At 47.1% G+C, this 20,457-nt stretch overlaps 10 non-coding genes and 1 pseudogene across 10 annotated transcripts; all 11 read right to left on the minus strand.

Moving 5' to 3' along the window:
• Window positions 1–532: 532 nt before the first annotated feature.
• LOC141235263 (U2 spliceosomal RNA) lies at window positions 533–723 on the minus strand. The gene has a single exon (XR_012301114.1). It is a non-coding gene; the product is annotated as a U2 spliceosomal RNA (small nuclear RNA).
• A 1,115-nt stretch (window positions 724–1,838) lies between these two features.
• Window positions 1,839–2,029, minus strand: LOC141235266 (U2 spliceosomal RNA). Its single transcript, XR_012301117.1, has one exon. It is a non-coding gene; the product is annotated as a U2 spliceosomal RNA (small nuclear RNA).
• Window positions 2,030–3,144: 1,115 nt separating this feature from the next.
• On the minus strand, window positions 3,145–3,335 carry LOC141235203 (U2 spliceosomal RNA). The gene has a single exon (XR_012301057.1). It is a non-coding gene; the product is annotated as a U2 spliceosomal RNA (small nuclear RNA).
• Window positions 3,336–4,444: 1,109 nt separating this feature from the next.
• LOC141235315 (U2 spliceosomal RNA) lies at window positions 4,445–4,638 on the minus strand. Its single transcript, XR_012301164.1, has one exon. It is a non-coding gene; the product is annotated as a U2 spliceosomal RNA (small nuclear RNA).
• A 5,563-nt stretch (window positions 4,639–10,201) lies between these two features.
• Window positions 10,202–10,279, minus strand: LOC141234839 (U2 spliceosomal RNA; annotated as a pseudogene).
• Window positions 10,280–11,394: 1,115 nt separating this feature from the next.
• Window positions 11,395–11,585, minus strand: LOC141235204 (U2 spliceosomal RNA). Its single transcript, XR_012301058.1, has one exon. It is a non-coding gene; the product is annotated as a U2 spliceosomal RNA (small nuclear RNA).
• Window positions 11,586–12,700: 1,115 nt separating this feature from the next.
• On the minus strand, window positions 12,701–12,891 carry LOC141235138 (U2 spliceosomal RNA). The gene has a single exon (XR_012300993.1). It is a non-coding gene; the product is annotated as a U2 spliceosomal RNA (small nuclear RNA).
• A 1,115-nt stretch (window positions 12,892–14,006) lies between these two features.
• LOC141235139 (U2 spliceosomal RNA) lies at window positions 14,007–14,197 on the minus strand. The gene has a single exon (XR_012300994.1). It is a non-coding gene; the product is annotated as a U2 spliceosomal RNA (small nuclear RNA).
• Window positions 14,198–15,312: 1,115 nt separating this feature from the next.
• On the minus strand, window positions 15,313–15,503 carry LOC141235140 (U2 spliceosomal RNA). The gene has a single exon (XR_012300995.1). It is a non-coding gene; the product is annotated as a U2 spliceosomal RNA (small nuclear RNA).
• Window positions 15,504–16,618: 1,115 nt separating this feature from the next.
• LOC141235141 (U2 spliceosomal RNA) lies at window positions 16,619–16,809 on the minus strand. The gene has a single exon (XR_012300996.1). It is a non-coding gene; the product is annotated as a U2 spliceosomal RNA (small nuclear RNA).
• Window positions 16,810–17,924: 1,115 nt separating this feature from the next.
• Window positions 17,925–18,114, minus strand: LOC141235345 (U2 spliceosomal RNA). The gene has a single exon (XR_012301185.1). It is a non-coding gene; the product is annotated as a U2 spliceosomal RNA (small nuclear RNA).
• Between the last annotated feature and the right edge of the window lie 2,343 nt (window positions 18,115–20,457).

A 20,457-nucleotide genomic window follows, 5' to 3' on the forward strand; every position in this document is an offset into this window, starting at 1 on the left:
CATTAAATGAAAGAAGTCAGTGTTCCAGCAGAAGGAGACAACGTTTCAGAAAAGGCATTGTAGCAAACCAAAAAAGAAATTTTAAGCGCAGCAGAGTAACCAGCGCACATACCTGTTAGCTCAGGTGAGTTTAAAAGGCTGCTGTTGATAACAAGGGCATTTGCTAAATAGATGGTGTGTGTGCAACAATATACTGAAAGGTCAATTATATTGTGCAGCTTATCTCACCACCTGTAGTTATTTAGGTGAAAGCTCCAAAATGCTTGCCTAATATGTCTGTTTATCCAAAAGGAAGTAAAAAGAGAGAGCTAGAAAGATAGCATTGCATCACATTACATGGCAATGCAATGCACAGTTGCTGAAGTTGAACCAAAATGAGCTTGTAATCTGGCTTCTGCAACTTTGAACATGAAAAATCCAATGAGGAGAAGAAAAGCAAAGCCAAAGAGTTCATCCCAAAATCCGACAAACAAGCAAAATGAACAAAAAACATTGAATTCAATTCTTTCTGATTTTAGAAACTGCATTAAAGAAGGGGTGCACCGGTCCTGGAGATACTGCAATACCAGGTCAATGCGTGGAGTGGACAGAGTAAGCTCTTTTTCCATCTCCCTGTTCTAAAAATCCATTTAATATATGGTCCCCAGATAGGGGACGTATCAGATATTAAACTGATAAGAACAGATACTACACTTGATCTTAGCCAAAAGGCCGAGAAGCGATAACCAGAATTGGTTTCAAACTACGGAGCCACCCAAGGATCCTGAAAAGTCCATTTGTGGAGATGAGCTCCTGGACTCCCGTTAAGAAGACATGTTGTCAACCTCTAGATCCCTTACATGCCTGCACTTTTCGGCTTGCTGCTGCTGCAATCCACGCGTTTTAGATCTGCATAACTCCACCTCTTTAAACACAGCACCTTCACCCCCTGCTGTTCCCACCCGCCTCAACACCGTTGGAAGGGAGGAGAACCAATTAAGGCGGGGGGTGGGGTGGAACGAGCAGCTGTCTACCCTTAGCAGGAGGGCTCCTGATTACATACCTCTCCTGCTGCTGCTGCTGCTGGCTGTCCAGCAGCAGACTGAAGGTGGCTGCTGCTGTGCACAGGTATATAAAGGCTCAGAGCCTATTATGACACGCGCAGCCAGCGTTCCATTGCCACATTCCATCTACTGCAGGCAGGATACCTGGCTGGCTGAATGTCGCTGAGAAGCTCACAGAGACCGCCATAAGCAACAGTTTAACAGAATGCCACAGACTAATCAACCAAACTTTTTGGGTTGGGTTCTCTTTTATAGTCTGCAGGCATTAAATGAAAGAAGTCAGTGTTCCAGAAGAAGGAGACAACGTTTCAGAAAAGGCATTGTAGCAAACCAAAAAAGAAATTTTAAGCGCAGCAGAGTAACCAGCGCACATACCTGTTAGCTCAGGTGAGTTTAAAAGGCTGCTGTTGATAACAAGGGCATTTGCTAAATAGATGGTGTGTGTGCAACAATATACTGAAAGGTCAATTATATTGTGCAGCTTATCTCACCACCTGTAGTTATTTAGGTGAAAGCTCCAAAATGCTTGCCTAATATGTCTGTTTATCCAAAAGGAAGTAAAAAGGGAGAGCTAGAAAGATAGCATTGCATCACATTACATGGCAATGCAATGCACAGTTGCTGAAGTTGAACCAAAATGAGCTTGTAATCTGGCTTCTGCAACTTTGAACATGAAAAATCTAATGAGGAGAAGAAAAGCAAAGCCAAAGAGTCCATCCCCAAATCCGACAAACAAGCAAAATGAACAAAAAACATTGAATTCAATTCTTTCTGATTTTAGAAACTGCATTAAAGAAGGGGTGCACCGGTCCTGGAGATACTGCAATACCAGGTCAATGCGTGGAGTGGACAGAGTAAGCTCTTTTTCCATCTCCGTGTTCTAAAAATCCATTTAATATATGGTCCCCAGATAGGGGACGTATCAGATATTAAACTGATAAGAACAGATACTACACTTGATCTTAGCCAAAAGGCCGAGAAGCGATAACCAGAATTGGTTTCAAACTACGGAGCCACCCAAGGATCCTGAAAAGTCCATTTGTGGAGATGAGCTCCTGGACTCCCGTTAAGAAGACATGTTGTCAACCTCTAGATCCCTTACATGCCTGCACTTTTCGGCTTGCTGCTGCTGCAATCCACGCGTTTTAGATCTGCATAACTCCACCTCTTTAAACACAGCACCTTCACCCCCTGCTGTTCCCACCCGCCTCAACACCGTTGGAAGGGAGGAGAACCAATTAAGGCGGGGGGTGGGGTGGAACGAGCAGCTGTCTACCCTTAGCAGGAGGGCTCCTGATTACATACCTCTCCTGCTGCTGCTGCTGCTGGCTGTCCAGCAGCAGACTGAAGGTGGCTGCTGCTGTGCACAGGTATATAAAGGCTCAGAGCCTATTATGACACGCGCAGCCAGCGTTCCATTGCCACATTCCATCTACTACAGGCAGGATACCTGGCTGGCTGAATGTCGCTGAGAAGCTCACAGAGACCGCCATAAGCAACAGTTTAACAGAATGCCACAGACTAATCAACCAAACTTTTTGGGTTGGGTTCTCTTTTATAGTCTGCAGGCATTAAATGAAAGAAGTCAGTGTTCCAGCAGAAGGAGACAACGTTTCAGAAAAGGCATTGTAGCAAACCAAAAAAGAAATTTTAAGCGCAGCAGAGTAACCAGCGCACATACCTGTTAGCTCAGGTGAGTTTAAAAGGCTGCTGTTGATAACAAGGGCATTTGCTAAATAGATGGTGTGTGTGCAACAATATACTGAAAGGTCAATTATATTGTGCAGCTTATCTCACCACCTGTAGTTATTTAGGTGAAAGCTCCAAAATGCTTGCCTAATATGTCTGTTTATCCAAAAGGAAGTAAAAAGGGAGAGCTAGAAAGATAGCATTGCATCACATTACATGGCAATGCAATGCAAAGTTGCTGAAGCTGAACCAAAATGAGCTTGTAATCTGGCTTCTGCAACTTTGAACATGAAAAATCCAATGAGGAGAAGAAAAGCAAAGCCAAAGAGTCCATCCCAAAATCCGACAAACAAGCAAAATGAACAAAAAACATTGAATTCAATTCTTTCTGATTTTAGAAACTGCATTAAAGAAGGGGTGCACCAGTCCTGGAGATACTGCAATACCAGGTCAATGCGTGGAGTGGACAGAGCAAGCTCTTTTTCCATCTCCCTGTTCTAAAAATCCATTTAATATATGGTCCCCAGATAGGGGACGTATCAGATATTAAACTGATAAGAACAGATACTACACTTGATCTTAGCCAAAAGGCCGAGAAGCGATAACCAGAATTGGTTTCAAACTACGGAGCCACCCAAGGATCCTGAAAAGTCCATTTGTGGAGATGAGCTCCTGGACTCCCGTTAAGAAGACATGTTGTCAACCTCTAGATCCCTTACATGCCTGCACTTTTCGGCTTGCTGCTGCTGCAATCCACGCGTTTTAGATCTGCATAACTCCACCTCTTTAAACACAGCACCTTCACCCCCTGCTGTTCCCACCCGCCTCAACACCGTTGGAAGGGAGGAGAACCAATTAAGGCGGGGGGTGGGGTGGAACGAGCAGCTGTCTACCCTTAGCAGGAGGGCTCCTGATTACATACCTCTCCTGCTGCTGCTGGCTGTCCAGCAGCAGACTGAAGGTGGCTGCTGCTGTGCACAGGTATATAAAGGCTCAGAGCCTATTATGACACGCGCAGCCAGCGTTCCATTGCCACATTCCATCTACTGCAGGCAGGATACCTGGCTGGCTGAATGTCGCTGAGAAGCTCACAGAGACCGCCATAAGCAACAGTTTAACAGAATGCCACAGACTAATCAACCAAACTTTTTGGGTTGGGTTCTCTTTTATAGTCTGCAGGCATTAAATGAAAGAAGTCAGTGTTCCAGCAGAAGGAGACAACGTTTCAGAAAAGGCATTGTAGCAAACCAAAAAAGAAATTTTAAGCGCAGCAGAGTAACCAGCGCACATACCTGTTAGCTCAGGTGAGTTTAAAAGGCTGCTGTTGATAACAAGGGCATTTGCTAAATAGATGGTGTGTGTGCAACAATATACTGAAAGGTCAATTATATTGTGCAGCTTATCTCACCACCTGTAGTTATTTAGGTGAAAGCTCCAAAATGCTTGCCTAATATGTCTGTTTATCCAAAAGGAAGTAAAAAGGGAGAGCTAGAAAGATAGCATTGCATCACATTACATGGCAATGCAATGCACAGTTGCTGAAGTTGAACCAAAATGAGCTTGTAATCTGGCTTCTGCAACTTTGAACATGAAAAATCCAATGAGGAGAAGAAAAGCAAAGCCAAAGAGTCCATCCCAAAATCCGACAAACAAGCAAAATGAACAAAAAACATTGAATTCAATTCTTTCTGATTTTAGAAACTGCATTAAAGAAGGGGTGCACCGGTCCTGGAGATACTGCAATACCAGGTCAATGCGTGGAGTGGACAGAGCAAGCTCTTTTTCCATCTCCCTGTTCTAAAAATCCATTTAATATATGGTCCCCAGATAGGGGACGTATCAGATATTAAACTGATAAGAACAGATTTTTTTGATTGAATATATCTTTTATTAGCACAAAAAATAAGTTAACAGACAGTGTACAGTGCCGCAGCCCAGTACACACAGAATTCTACATCATATTTACATAGCATGAGGATACGACGCACTAACTAGACACATCACACCCCTATGCTACACAAAACACTCAATCTGAAAGAAAAGCATGTCAATCAATACAGTACGACGAACCGTGATAAGGGATGGGGATTGGGAAAAAGGGGATGGGGAGGGGAAAATCACAGGCCCGAAGCTTTATTGAAAGACAAGACACATAAGGGGAGAGGGGGAGGAGGGGTTTAGTCCTCGTCCTCGTCCTCCGGACCGTCCATGATGGAATAGTCTCTGAGCAGGCTGTGGATCAGCCTGCGGCAGTCCTGGATGGACATCCTCTCCCTCCTCAAGATGAGCCGGTTCCTGGCGACCCAAACGGCATCCTTGAAGCAGTTCATAAGGCGCCAAGCCTCCTGGATGGCTCCGACGGTATGAACCCCAGGGAAGAGTCCGTAAAGCACAGAATGGTGCGATAGGCTCGCCCTGGGGACAGAGTTCCTCAGGTCGTCCTCAAGTGCAGTCAATAGGCGCTGTGCAAATCCGCAGTCCCAAAAAGTGTGCAAAGATGTTTCCTCCACGAAGGGGCACCTTGGGCAGTACCGGGTCTTGCACAGGTTCCGGGCATGCATGAATGACCGGACGGGCAGTCCGCCCTGAATCGCCATCCACGACAAGTCCTTGTGCCCGTTGGTCAGCCTGTCAGACGACACATTTGTCCACACAGTCTCCAGCGTGTCCTGGTGAAGTCCTGTGATGTTCTCCACGTCATCCTTGGCTCTGATTAGCTTGTGGATAGTTTTGGGCTTCCACAAGTCGGGCTTGAGTCCCTCCAGTTGATGCTCCCCCACAAATCGAACGACGTCTCCGTAGAACCATGGCGTCGTCCAGTTGTAGGGGAAGGAGCTGTCCCACTTGTCCCAGCCGAGTCGCCTCCAAAGAGGAAGCAGGAAGAAGCGAGACATGGACCTGCCCGCGGAGCCATTCTTGACTTGCAAAGTCCGGCGGACACAATCACACACAAAAGAGGATCGCAGGAGGGTGGGGATATCTGGAACGCCCTTCCCACCCTTGCGAGGCTCCTTGTACATGACGGCCCGCCTGACTCTGTCCATCTTGGATCCCCAGACAAAGTGAAACACTGTCCTGGTAATGGCCCTGCACACAGTGACGTGTGGGGGCCAGGCCTGCGCCGTGTACTGCAAGACGGGCAGGACCTCATTACGCAGGATGAGTGCCTTACCCTCACAAGTGAGGTGTCTGAGGCTCCAGAGTCCGATCCGTTGCTTCACCTTGGCCAAGCGTTCTTGCCAGGACTTGAGGGCCGCTCCTTCCTTCCCGAACCAGACTCCCAGCACCTTGAGGAAATCCGGTTGAATGTTGAAGGGGAAGGGGGCGGAGGAGGCCGGCTGCCAATCCCCGAAGAGCATGGCTTCCGACTTCCTGCAGTTGACTTTGGCCCCTGAAGCCCGGCCGAACCTCTCACACGTCTGGACGAGGGCGTCGACTGAACCACGATCAGCGCAGAAGACGGTGACGTCGTCCATGTAGAGCGAGCACTTGACCTCGTGTCGTCCCGGACCCGGTGCGGTGATCCCTCTGATCTCTCCATTCTGCCGGATAGCCTCTGCGAAGAGTTCTATAACACAAACAAAAAGAAGAGGTGATAGAGGGCAGCCTTGTCTGACCCCAGAGAGGACAGGGAAGGGGTCAGTCTTCCAGCCGTTCACCAACACCGAGCTGTGGATATCAAAATACATCAGACGGACATACGAACAAAACATGTTACCCAAACCTAACCGGTGCAGAGCTCGGCCCATGAACTCGTGGGAAACCCGGTCGAAGGCCTTCTCCTGATCCAAGGAGACCAGGGCCGCGTGTGCGCGGCGGACCTTGATGTACTCGACCGTGTCCCGCACGAGAGCGAGGCTGTCTGCGATGCGACGTCCAGGGATGCCGCAGGTCTGGTCCGGGTGGATGATCCGTCCGATGACCGTCTTAAGTCGTGTCGCCATCGTCTTGGCCAGGGTCTTGTAGTCCACGTTGAGCAGAGTGATGGGACGCCAATTCCTCAGGTCGCACCTCTCTCCCTTCCGCTTGTACAGGATCGTGACCATTCCTTCCCTCAAAGATGGAGGCATTCTACCCTCCACCACCATCTCCTCGTACAGGTCCAACAGGTCCGGACAGATGAGGTCTCCCAGCGCTACATAGAGCTCCGCTGGAAGACCATCACTGCCCGGGGTCCTGCCGGTCCTAAAGGATTTAGCGGCAGAGAGCAATTCGCCCACCATCAGAGGTTTGTCCAAGGCTGCCGTGCCTGCAGGATCAAGATGGTTAGTGATACCTGACAGGAACTTATCAGCAGCGTCGGGGTCGGTAGTCTTGTGGGAGTAGAGTTCGCTGTAGAAGTCGCTGACGACCCTCATCACGTCCTCCTTCCCACGTCGCATGTTTCCGCTCTCGTCTCGCAGCTCGTTCAGGGGCGTGTGACCGGCATGAAGTTTCCTGAAAAAGAATGAGTTACATTTCTCACCCTTCTCCAGATTCTCCACTTTGGAACGGAAGATGATTCTCTTGGACTCCTCCTCAAAGTGCCTTTTCAGGCTCTTCTTGGTCTCCTCCAGCTCCTCCCTCACGTCCCAGCCGCAGTGAAGAAGGTCCTGCAGCGACCGCAGCTCGCGCTGCAGCCCTCTGAAGTCCCTCCTCTTCTCACACGCCTGTTGTCGACCCTTGGCCTGAAAGAAACAGCGAAACTCAAGTTTAACATATTCCCACCAATCAGAGACTGTTTGGAAGCTACCCTTGTAGGACTGCCACATTGCGTAGGCTGCTCTCAGCTCCTCCACGACTTCATCCTGAGCCAGCAGAGCACAATTCAGCTTCCAGGAGCCGGGGCCGGACGGAAAACCGTCGCCGAGGACACCTTGTAAGTGAATGGCTCTGTGGTCGGAGAAGAAGCAGGAGACCATCGAGTGCCTACTCTGCCTGACTGCCCGAGAGGTGAACACAAAGTCAATCCTGGAGCGGAGTGAGCCATCGGGTCGGCTCCACGAATAGTTCGTGGAGCCTCTCCCCATGGAGCCCACCACGTCCTGAAGAGAGGCCTCGGTTACCATCTCGATGAGCAGCTTGGACGTGATGTCCAACTTGGCAGATGTGCCAGAACTACGACCGTCCTCCTCGATGGGGCAGTTGAAATCCCCGGCCATCACTAAGGTCCTGGTGGTGGCAAGCTGAAGCCGCAGGGTCTGGAAAAGCTCCAAACGCTCATTCTTCAGTGGGGACGCATACACGTTGATGAACCTGACAGGTTCTCCCGCCCAGTTGCCATCTACAACAAGAGCCCTGCCGCAGATGAGCTCCTGGACGGACTCAAGCGTGAATGCGCCCCCCCTGATCAGAATTGCGACCCCCGCAGACTTGCAGTCACCCCCACCGAACCAGTAGGATGGACCGTGGGACCACTCCCTGGCCAGATGTTTGAAGGACCTAGAGGAGGGAAGGGAACATTCCTGCAACATATAAACATCACACAACTGGGAAGTAAGGAAGGCATAAATAGTCTGACGTCTGAACTTGTCCTTGATGCTCCTGACATTAATGGAAAATAAGTTAATATTAGCCATCATGTAGGGAAAAAAGAAAAAGTTAGCGCAGGCAATACACCTTAGTTACCACTCCGGTCGGGTGGTCCCTCGTCGGTGTTGACTGCTGGTGACGGGATCACCAGCAGGCCCTCTTCCTCCATCTGGTCAAGCAGCGCGGCCTCGATCTCGGCGACCACCAGTTCCTCCTCTTCTGGCTCGGCCACCAGGGTCTCAACCATGTGCTCCATCTCTTCTGGCTCAGGGAGGGTATCCTCCTTTTCGCCTACGAAATCCAGAATCTTCTTTTTGGAGGATTCAGTAGCAGGGCTGTCCTCCACCTTCCTCTTTCCCCGGGTTGGAACTGGGGAGACAAGAAGGGGAAAATCCTCCTCGGAATAGATAGCGGCGGGTGGAGGAAAGGTTAATTCCACCGCTACCATGGTCTGGGGAGGGAGAGTGGCTGCCGGGGCAGGGGAAAGGACACCTGCTGAGGAGTAGGGGAAGGAGGAAGAGGAAGTGGAATCCTCAGCAGGGGTGGCCGGGGTGGGGGGGGATTGGACGGGGGTGGCAGGGGGAGGGATCGAGAGAGGGGTGACAGAACTCTTACCCTCCTTTGACTTTTTCTTCTGCTTCGGAGCTGCTGGGACCGTCGCTGGGGCTTTGGCCACCGACTCCTTGACCGCTTTGGCCTTGGTCGTCTCGGCCTTGGCCGCTGGGGCCTTGGTCGTCGCGTCCTTGACCTTCACAGGCCTGGTCGTCGGGGCCTTGTCCTCCGTAGCTGGGGTCGTCGCAACCACCGATGCCCAGGATCTCTCACGCCTGGGGCAATCCTTGTACAGATGAGCCGCCAGCCCACACAGGTTGCAGGACGTCTTCTTCGGGCAGTCCTTCGAGCTGTGTCCCGTCACTCGACAAATCCTGCAGGCATCCTCCTTGCAGTCCTTCATCTCGTGGCCGTTCTTGCCGCATCTCCTGCAGTTCCGCGGCATGTCCGGGTAATAGATGAGGCCGTAGGAGTTGCCCAGGGAGAATGTCGGGGGCAGGTGCCGAAGTCCGTCTGAGTACGCCAGGTCCCTGTGAAGTCTAACGGTCACCGACCACTTACCTGTCCAGAAGCCGAGTCCATTCAGGATGTGAGAGGGTTCCTTCACAACCAAACAGAAGCGTCTCAGGAAGGTACAGATGTCTTGGCCTGGGGTGTGCGGGTTGCGCATGGAGACCGTGATCCTCCTTTCATCCCTCTGGATAGGGCAGCTACCTGTAAAGGCAGAGAAAGAATTATCCGGTCCTTTTGCGCTTACCATTTCCCAGAACCTACTGCAGGTGTTCACAGTGGCGAAGGTGACGAAGAAGATCCCCGTCAAGAAGGTCTGGATGCTGAGGGTGTCCGACCTGGAGAAGCCTCGATCCAGCAGCATCTTCTGGCAGAACACGTCCGAGGACATGTCCGGCACCCTCCCATCCACTTCCTTCAGCTTCAGGGCCACCGTCTGCCGCATCCATGGCTCTAGGGCTGGAGCTTCGTGGCGGGGCTTCTGGGGTCCCTTCTGCTGGCCAGTCGTGGAGGCAGAGTCCTTGGGGTCAGAATCGGCTCCTGGCTGGGCCCTCCTGGCTGTCCCCAGCTCCAGGCTCTTCTTTTCGGCCTTCCTCGCAGCGCTTGCCATGGCTTTCCTCCTGCAGTTACTTCTTGGAGCTGGATCTGGAACTCTTCCCGGAATGGGTGGAGCTATGCAGATTCTTCTCCCGTCGTGTTCTGGACAAATTCCCCGAAAGGTCTTTGTCTCGATGATTTTCTTCCTCGAAGATTCCACAGGACAGCCCGATTCTTCTCCGAGTCTTCGTCTTCTTCTGGATTCTTTAGAGCTTCTTCCTCCCACCGATATCCGCCTTCGTTCTCCGATGTCAGCTGGGATCCGAAGCTCTTCTCCTTCCGAGTTCGATCGCTCTCGTCAAGTGTAGATCGTAGCTCTTGTGTTCTTAAAAGAACAGATACTACACTTGATCTTAGCCAAAAGGCCGAGAAGCGATAACCAGAATTGGTTTCAAACTACGGAGCCACCCAAGGATCCTGAAAAGTCCATTTGTGGAGATGAGCTCCTGGACTCCCGTTAAGAAGACATGTTGTCAACCTCTAGATCCCTTACATGCCTGCACTTTTCGGCTTGCTGCTGCTGCAATCCACGCGTTTTAGATCTGCATAACTCCACCTCTTTAAACACAGCACCTTCACCCCCTGCTGTTCCCACCCGCCTCAACACCGTTGGAAGGGAGGAGAACCAATTAAGGCGGGGGGTGGGGTGGAACGAGCAGCTGTCTACCCTTAGCAGGAGGGCTCCTGATTACATACCTCTCCTGCTGCTGCTGCTGCTGGCTGTCCAGCAGCAGACTGAAGGTGGCTGCTGCTGTGCACAGGTATATAAAGGCTCAGAGCCTATTATGACACGCGCAGCCAGCGTTCCATTGCCACATTCCATCTACTGCAGGCAGGATACCTGGCTGGCTGAATGTCGCTGAGAAGCTCACAGAGACCGCCATAAGCAACAGTTTAACAGAATGCCACAGACTAATCAACCAAACTTTTTGGGTTGGGTTCTCTTTTATAGTCTGCAGGCATTAAATGAAAGAAGTCAGTGTTCCAGCAGAAGGAGACAACGTTTCAGAAAAGGCATTGTAGCAAACCAAAAAAGAAATTTTAAGCGCAGCAGAGTAACCAGCGCACATACCTGTTAGCTCAGGTGAGTTTAAAAGGCTGCTGTTGATAACAAGGGCATTTGCTAAATAGATGGTGTGTGTGCAACAATATACTGAAAGGTCAATTATATTGTGCAGCTTATCTCACCACCTGTAGTTATTTAGGTGAAAGCTCCAAAATGCTTGCCTAATATGTCTGTTTATCCAAAAGGAAGTAAAAAGGGAGAGCTAGAAAGATAGCATTGCATCACATTACATGGCAATGCAATGCACAGTTGCTGAAGTTGAACCAAAATGAGCTTGTAATCTGGCTTCTGCAACTTTGAACATGAAAAATCCAATGAGGAGAAGAAAAGCAAAGCCAAAGAGTCCATCCCAAAATCCGACAAACAAGCAAAATGAACAAAAAACATTGAATTCAATTCTTTCTGATTTTAGAAACTGCATTAAAGAAGGGGTGCACCAGTCCTGGAGATACTGCAATACCAGGTCAATGCGTGGAGTGGACAGAGCAAGCTCTTTTTCCATCTCCCTGTTCTAAAAATCCATTTAATATATGGTCCCCAGATAGGGGACGTATCAGATATTAAACTGATAAGAACAGATACTACACTTGATCTTAGCCAAAAGGCCGAGAAGCGATAACCAGAATTGGTTTCAAACTACGGAGCCACCCAAGGATCCTGAAAAGTCCATTTGTGGAGATGAGCTCCTGGACTCCCGTTAAGAAGACATGTTGTCAACCTCTAGATCCCTTACATGCCTGCACTTTTCGGCTTGCTGCTGCTGCAATCCACGCGTTTTAGATCTGCATAACTCCACCTCTTTAAACACAGCACCTTCACCCCCTGCTGTTCCCACCCGCCTCAACACCGTTGGAAGGGAGGAGAACCAATTAAGGCGGGGGGTGGGGTGGAACGAGCAGCTGTCTACCCTTAGCAGGAGGGCTCCTGATTACATACCTCTCCTGCTGCTGCTGCTGCTGGCTGTCCAGCAGCAGACTGAAGGTGGCTGCTGCTGTGCACAGGTATATAAAGGCTCAGAGCCTATTATGACACGCGCAGCCAGCGTTCCATTGCCACATTCCATCTACTGCAGGCAGGATACCTGGCTGGCTGAATGTCGCTGAGAAGCTCACAGAGACCGCCATAAGCAACAGTTTAACAGAATGCCACAGACTAATCAACCAAACTTTTTGGGTTGGGTTCTCTTTTATAGTCTGCAGGCATTAAATGAAAGAAGTCAGTGTTCCAGCAGAAGGAGACAACGTTTCAGAAAAGGCATTGTAGCAAACCAAAAAAGAAATTTTAAGCGCAGCAGAGTAACCAGCGCACATACCTGTTAGCTCAGGTGAGTTTAAAAGGCTGCTGTTGATAACAAGGGCATTTGCTAAATAGATGGTGTGTGTGCAACAATATACTGAAAGGTCAATTATATTGTGCAGCTTATCTCACCACCTGTAGTAATTTAGGTGAAAGCTCCAAAATGCTTGCCTAATATGTCTGTTTATCCAAAAGGAAGTAAAAAGGGAGAGCTAGAAAGATAGCATTGCATCACATTACATGGCAATGCAATGCACAGTTGCTGAAGTTGAACCAAAATGAGCTTGTAATCTGGCTTCTGCAACTTTGAACATGAAAAATCCAATGAGGAGAAGAAAAGCAAAGCCAAAGAGTCCATCCCCAAATCCGACAAACAAGCAAAATGAACAAAAAACATTGAATTCAATTCTTTCTGATTTTAGAAACTGCATTAAAGAAGGGGTGCACCGGTCCTGGAGATACTGCAATACCAGGTCAATGCGTGGAGTGGACAGAGCAAGCTCTTTTTCCATCTCCCTGTTCTAAAAATCCATTTAATATATGGTCCCCAGATAGGGGACGTATCAGATATTAAACTGATAAGAACAGATACTACACTTGATCTTAGCCAAAAGGCCGAGAAGCGATAACCAGAATTGGTTTCAAACTACGGAGCCACCCAAGGATCCTGAAAAGTCCATTTGTGGAGATGAGCTCCTGGACTCCCGTTAAGAAGACATGTTGTCAACCTCTAGATCCCTTACATGCCTGCACTTTTCGGCTTGCTGCTGCTGCAATCCACGCGTTTTAGATCTGCATAACTCCACCTCTTTAAACACAGCACCTTCACCCCCTGCTGTTCCCACCCGCCTCAACACCGTTGGAAGGGAGGAGAACCAATTAAGGCGGGGGGTGGGGTGGAACGAGCAGCTGTCTACCCTTAGCAGGAGGGCTCCTGATTACATACCTCTCCTGCTGCTGCTGCTGCTGGCTGTCCAGCAGCAGACTGAAGGTGGCTGCTGCTGTGCACAGGTATATAAAGGCTCAGAGCCTATTATGACACGCGCAGCCAGCGTTCCATTGCCACATTCCATCTACTGCAGGCAGGATACCTGGCTGGCTGAATGTCGCTGAGAAGCTCACAGAGACCGCCATAAGCAACAGTTTAACAGAATGCCACAGACTAATCAACCAAACTTTTTGGGTTGGGTTCTCTTTTATAGTCTGCAGGCATTAAATGAAAGAAGTCAGTGTTCCAGCAGAAGGAGACAACGTTTCAGAAAAGGCATTGTAGCAAACCAAAAAAGAAATTTTAAGCGCAGCAGAGTAACCAGCGCACATACCTGTTAGCTCAGGTGAGTTTAAAAGGCTGCTGTTGATAACAAGGGCATTTGCTAAATAGATGGTGTGTGTGCAACAATATACTGAAAGGTCAATTATATTGTGCAGCTTATCTCACCACCTGTAGTTATTTAGGTGAAAGCTCCAAAATGCTTGCCTAATATGTCTGTTTATCCAAAAGGAAGTAAAAAGGGAGAGCTAGAAAGATAGCATTGCATCACATTACATGGCAATGCAATGCACAGTTGCTGAAGTTGAACCAAAATGAGCTTGTAATCTGGCTTCTGCAACTTTGAACATGAAAAATCCAATGAGGAGAAGAAAAGCAAAGCCAAAGAGTCCATCCCCAAATCCGACAAACAAGCAAAATGAACAAAAAACATTGAATTCAATTCTTTCTGATTTTAGAAACTGCATTAAAGAAGGGGTGCACCGGTCCTGGAGATACTGCAATACCAGGTCAATGCGTGGAGTGGACAGAGCAAGCTCTTTTTCCATCTCCCTGTTCTAAAAATCCATTTAATATATGGTCCCCAGATAGGGGACGTATCAGATATTAAACTGATAAGAACAGATACTACACTTGATCTTAGCCAAAAGGCCGAGAAGCGATAACCAGAATTGGTTTCAAACTACGGAGCCACCCAAGGATCCTGAAAAGTCCATTTGTGGAGATGAGCTCCTGGACTCCCGTTAAGAAGACATGTTGTCAACCTCTAGATCCCTTACATGCCTGCACTTTTCGGCTTGCTGCTGCTGCAATCCACGCGTTTTAGATCTGCATAACTCCACCTCTTTAAACACAGCACCTTCACCCCCTGCTGTTCCCACCCGCCTCAACACCGTTGGAAGGGAGGAGAACCAATTAAGGCGGGGGGTGGGGTGGAACGAGCAGCTGTCTACCCTTAGCAGGAGGGCTCCTGATTACATACCTCTCCTGCTGCTGCTGCTGCTGGCTGTCCAGCAGCAGACTGAAGGTGGCTGCTGCTGTGCACAGGTATATAAAGGCTCAGAGCCTATTATGACACGCGCAGCCAGCGTTCCATTGCCACATTCCATCTACTGCAGGCAGGATACCTGGCTGGCTGAATGTCGCTGAGAAGCTCACAGAGACCGCCATAAGCAACAGTTTAACAGAATGCCACAGACTAATCAACCAAACTTTTTGGGTTGGGTTCTCTTTTATAGTCTGCAGGCATTAAATGAAAGAAGTCAGTGTTCCAGCAGAAGGAGACAACGTTTCAGAAAAGGCATTGTAGCAAACCAAAAAAGAAATTTTAAGCGCAGCAGAGTAACCAGCGCACATACCTGTTAGCTCAGGTGAGTTTAAAAGGCTGCTGTTGATAACAAGGGCATTTGCTAAATAGATGGTGTGTGTGCAACAATATACTGAAAGGACAATTATATTGTGCAGCTTATCTCACCACCTGTAGTTATTTAGGTGAAAGCTCCAAAATGCTTGCCTAATATGTCTGTTTATCCAAAAGGAAGTAAAAAGGGAGAGCTAGAAAGATAGCATTGCATCACATTACATGGCAATGCAATGCACAGTTGCTGAAGTTGAACCAAAATGAGCTTGTAATCTGGCTTCTGCAACTTTGAACATGAAAAATCCAATGAGGAGAAGAAAAGCAAAGCCAAAGAGTCCATCCCCAAATCCGACAAACAAGCAAAATGAACAAAAAACATTGAATTCAATTCTTTCTGATTTTAGAAACTGCATTAAAGAAGGGGTGCACCGGTCCTGGAGATACTGCAATACCAGGTCAATGCGTGGAGTGGACAGAGCAAGCTCTTTTTCCATCTCCCTGTTCTAAAAATCCATTTAATATATGGTCCCCAGATAGGGGACGTATCAGATATTAAACTGATAAGAACAGATACTACACTTGATCTTAGCCAAAAGGCCGAGAAGCGATAACCAGAATTGGTTTCAAACTACGGAGCCACCCAAGGATCCTGAAAAGTCCATTTGTGGAGATGAGCTCCTGGACTCCCGTTAAGAAGACATGTTGTCAACCTCTAGATCCCTTACATGCCTGCACTTTTCGGCTTGCTGCTGCTGCAATCCACGCGTTTTAGATCTGCATAACGCCACCTCTTTAAACACAGCACCTTCACCCCCTGCTGTTCCCACCCGCCTCAACACCGTTGGAAGGGAGGAGAACCAATTAAGGCGGGGGGTGGGGTGGAACGAGCAGCTGTCTACCCTTAGCAGGAGGGCTCCTGATTACATACCTCTCCTGCTGCTGCTGCTGCTGGCTGTCCAGCAGCAGACTGAAGGTGGCTGCTGCTGTGCACAGGTATATAAAGGCTCAGAGCCTATTATGACACGCGCAGCCAGCGTTCCATTGCCACATTCCATCTACTGCAGGCAGGATACCTGGCTGGCTGAATGTCGCTGAGAAGCTCACAGAGACCGCCATAAGCAACAGTTTAACAGAATGCCACAGACTAATCAACCAAACTTTTTGGGTTGGGTTCTCTTTTATAGTCTGCAGGCATTAAATGAAAGAAGTCAGTGTTCCAGCAGAAGGAGACAACGTTTCAGAAAAGGCATTGTAGCAAACCAAAAAAGAAATTTTAAGCGCAGCAGAGTAACCAGCGCACATACCTGTTAGCTCAGGTGAGTTTAAAAGGCTGCTGTTGATAACAAGGGCATTTGCTAAATAGATGGTGTGTGTGCAACAATATACTGAAAGGTCAATTATATTGTGCAGCTTATCTCACCACCTGTAGTTATTTAGGTGAAAGCTCCAAAATGCTTGCCTAATATGTCTGTTTATCCAAAAGGAAGTAAAAAGGGAGAGCTAGAAAGATAGCATTGCATCACATTACATGGCAATGCAATGCACAGTTGCTGAAGTTGAACCAAAATGAGCTTGTAATCTGGCTTCTGCAACTTTGAACATGAAAAATCCAATGAGGAGAAGAAAAGCAAAGCCAAAGAGTCCATCCCAAAATCCGACAAACAAGCAAAATGAACAAAAAACATTGAATTCAATTCTTTCTGATTTTAGAAACTGCATTAAAGAAGGGGTGCACCGGTCCTGGAGATACTGCAATACCAGGTCAATGCGTGGAGTGGACAGAGCAAGCTCTTTTTCCATCTCCCTGTTCTAAAAATCCATTTAATATATGGTCCCCAGATAGGGGACGTATCAGATATTAAACTGATAAGAACAGATACTACACTTGATCTTAGCCAAAAGGCCGAGAAGCGATAACCAGAATTGGTTTCAAACTACGGAGCCACCCAAGGATCCTGAAAAGTCCATTTGTGGAGATGAGCTCCTGGATTCCCGTTAAGAAGACATGTTGTCAACCTCTAGATCCCTTACATGCCTGCACTTTTCGGCTTGCTGCTGCTGCAATCCACGCGTTTTAGATCTGCATAACTCCACCTCTTTAAACACAGCACCTTCACCCCCTGCTGTTCCCACCCGCCTCAACACCGTTGGAAGGGAGGAGAACCAATTAAGGCGGGGGGTGGGGTGGAACGAGCAGCTGTCTACCCTTAGCAGGAGGGCTCCTGATTACATACCTCTCCTGCTGCTGCTGCTGCTGGCTGTCCAGCAGCAGACTGAAGGTGGCTGCTGCTGTGCACAGGTATATAAAGGCTCAGAGCCTATTATGACACGCGCAGCCAGCGTTCCATTGCCACATTCCATCTACTGCAGGCAGGATACCTGGCTGGCTGAATGTCGCTGAGAAGCTCACAGAGACCGCCATAAGCAACAGTTTAACAGAATGCCACAGACTAATCAACCAAACTTTTTGGGTTGGGTTCTCTTTTATAGTCTGCAGGCATTAAATGAAAGAAGTCAGTGTTCCAGAAGAAGGAGACAACGTTTCAGAAAAGGCATTGTAGCAAACCAAAAAAGAAATTTTAAGCGCAGCAGAGTAACCAGCGCACATACCTGTTAGCTCAGGTGAGTTTAAAAGGCTGCTGTTGATAACAAGGGCATTTGCTAAATAGATGGTGTGTGTGCAACAATATACTGAAAGGTCAATTATATTGTGCAGCTTATCTCACCACCTGTAGTTATTTAGGTGAAAGCTCCAAAATGCTTGCCTAATATGTCTGTTTATCCAAAAGGAAGTAAAAAGGGAGAGCTAGAAAGATAGCATTGCATCACATTACATGGCAATGCAATGCACAGTTGCTGAAGTTGAACCAAAATGAGCTTGTAATCTGGCTTCTGCAACTTTGAACATGAAAAATCCAATGAGGAGAAGAAAAGCAAAGCCAAAGAGTCCATCCCAAAATCCGACAAACAAGCAAAATGAACAAAAAACATTGAATTCAATTCTTTCTGATTTTAGAAACTGCATTAAAGAAGGGGTGCACCGGTCCTGGAGATACTGCAATACCAGGTCAATGCGTGGAGTGGACAGAGCAAGCTCTTTTTCCATCTCCCTGTTCTAAAAATCCATTTAATATATGGTCCCCAGATAGGGGACGTATCAGATATTAAACTGATAAGAACAGATTTTTTTTTTTTTTTTTTTTTTTTTTTTTTAAACCATTCAGTTTAGTTTTTTAGCAAACAGTATGAATTTCTCCAAAATTTGCTACTTAAAACTTCTCATCATCATGGTTCTATTTATTTAGCAGTAGTATAAGACGAAATATAATCACAAGGGAACATCCTTTACGTAACACAAATGCAGAAACTTCAAGGAATCACAAAGAAAAAAATCACTGGTATTTGATAAGGTAATGCCACTTTTTAAATTTCCAAATCCCTTCGGCATCTGTGCCACCACCGCCTCTGCTGTCCAACTTATATATCAGGTATAGTCTTGAAAGAATAAGTCTAACACATTCATTCACTGATAAAGATTTCCTCTTGAAAAGTCCAAGGTTCCTTGCATCCCACAAACTCTCCATCACACAAGCCATTATCAACCATAAAATTCTATCTTTAGACCGACTACACGCACCAATTCCAAACATCGCCACACGCCAATCCACAAAATTCACGCCTGCTAAACCCTTACACAATCCACCTACACACTTCCACACACTGTACGCGTACTCACAATCCCACATAACATGCCTCACAGTCTCACAACCACCACATCCCACTCTCGGACACACATCTGTTCTTATCAACTCTCTTTTCTTCTGCACTTCTCTCACAGGTAAAATATTATGTAAAGTCATCCACACCACATCCTTCTGTTTGTTTGACATCCCAAACGTATCTAACTTCTTCCATGCATCTGAAACCTCATTCCCTCTCAGCCCAACAATATTACACTCTACCTCATTTGCACTCATTCTTTTCACCACATTCTTGGTCATTCTAAAATCATTCATTCCCACACTCAACAAATCATGCTTTCTCACAAATTTCTCAATCACCTCATACCAAACAGGACACTTAAAGGCCACAGGCACACTCGCATCTCTCTTCCTCCAGCATAACCCATACAACATCCATCCAGCAGAATAATTAGCCATAAAAGCACCTTTATTGCCTTTACCCAGCAAAATAACCACAGTCTTAATATAATTAAGACCTAAAAAAACTTCAATATTGGGAAAGGCCAGCCCACCATGCTGACAAGCCTTAAAAAGGCTCTCCCGCTTCAACTTCTCCATCTTACTACACCACAGGAATGTGAATACCAACTTCTCTATTCTCTTAATTTTCCTGTAAGGAGAAGGAAAAACAGTCGCCACATAAAGCAGGATAGGGAGAATCACTGCTTTGATAATTAATACCTTACCACGCAGAGTCAATTCTCTCATTCGCCAAAAATTCAATTTACGTTCAACCCGCATACCACACTCTTCCCAACTTTCATTCCCTTTTAAGTCATCATTAAATAATACGCCCAAAATCTTGATTGCACCCACTTCACACTTTACACCATCCATACGAATACTACTATCTCCAAAACATTTAAAACTACATTTATTCCAATTTACCCTAAAACCAGACGCACCAACAAAAAAATCCAAAAGCAATTTAATTCTACTCAAAGAAGCCATACTTTCACTCACAACCACAACATCATCCATATAACCTAACACTTTCACATGCTTACCACCACTACCAGGCACCAACAAACCTCTCATCATTTTATCCCGTCTAATCAAACATAACAATGGTTCTATTACACATACAAATAAGACGGGGGACATAGGACACCCCTGCCTTACTCCTGACCTAATCTTCACTTTGTCACACAGCCACCCATTAACCAAGAACTCACTTGACACACAATCATACAATGATTTTACACAATTCACAAATTCTCTAGGAAACCCCATTCTTTCCAGTACTTTAAACAAAAACACATGCGAAACCCTGTCAAACGCCTTCTCAAAATCAATAGCTAAAGTCATACATTTCTGCTTTCTATCCTTGCAATCCCCAATCATATCTCTCAACAATAACAAGTTATCACTCATACTTCTTCCAGGCACTGCACATACTTGGTCCTCCTCCACAACACTACCAATCACTTCACGCATACGATTTGCCAGTAACTTACTGTAGACCTTATAATCCGAATTCAGCAGTGTTATTGGTCTCCAGTTTTCCAAACGTTTCCTCTCACCCTTTTTATACACAAGCACAACCACTCCTTCTTTCATTGATTCACACAACCTACCATTCACCCACATATACTTACATACCTCAGTCAAATCTGTTCCCAAAACTTCCCATGCTTTCACATACAACTCTACAGGTATACCATCTTTTCCAGGAGTCTTACTCTTTTTAGCACTCCACACCACATTCTTCACTTCATCCAGAACTACATCCTCACACAACAGATCACGCTCCTCAGAATCAAGTTTTTTCTCCACACCATTCAGAACATATGACACAAGCCCAGAGTCAATCCATTTCT

Source organism: Phyllobates terribilis, unplaced genomic scaffold (assembly GCF_046119375.1).
Source record: "Phyllobates terribilis strain yellow unplaced genomic scaffold, ASM4611937v1 Scaffold_650__1_contigs__length_881393, whole genome shotgun sequence".
Classification (NCBI taxonomy): Eukaryota; Metazoa; Chordata; class Amphibia; order Anura; family Dendrobatidae; genus Phyllobates; species Phyllobates terribilis.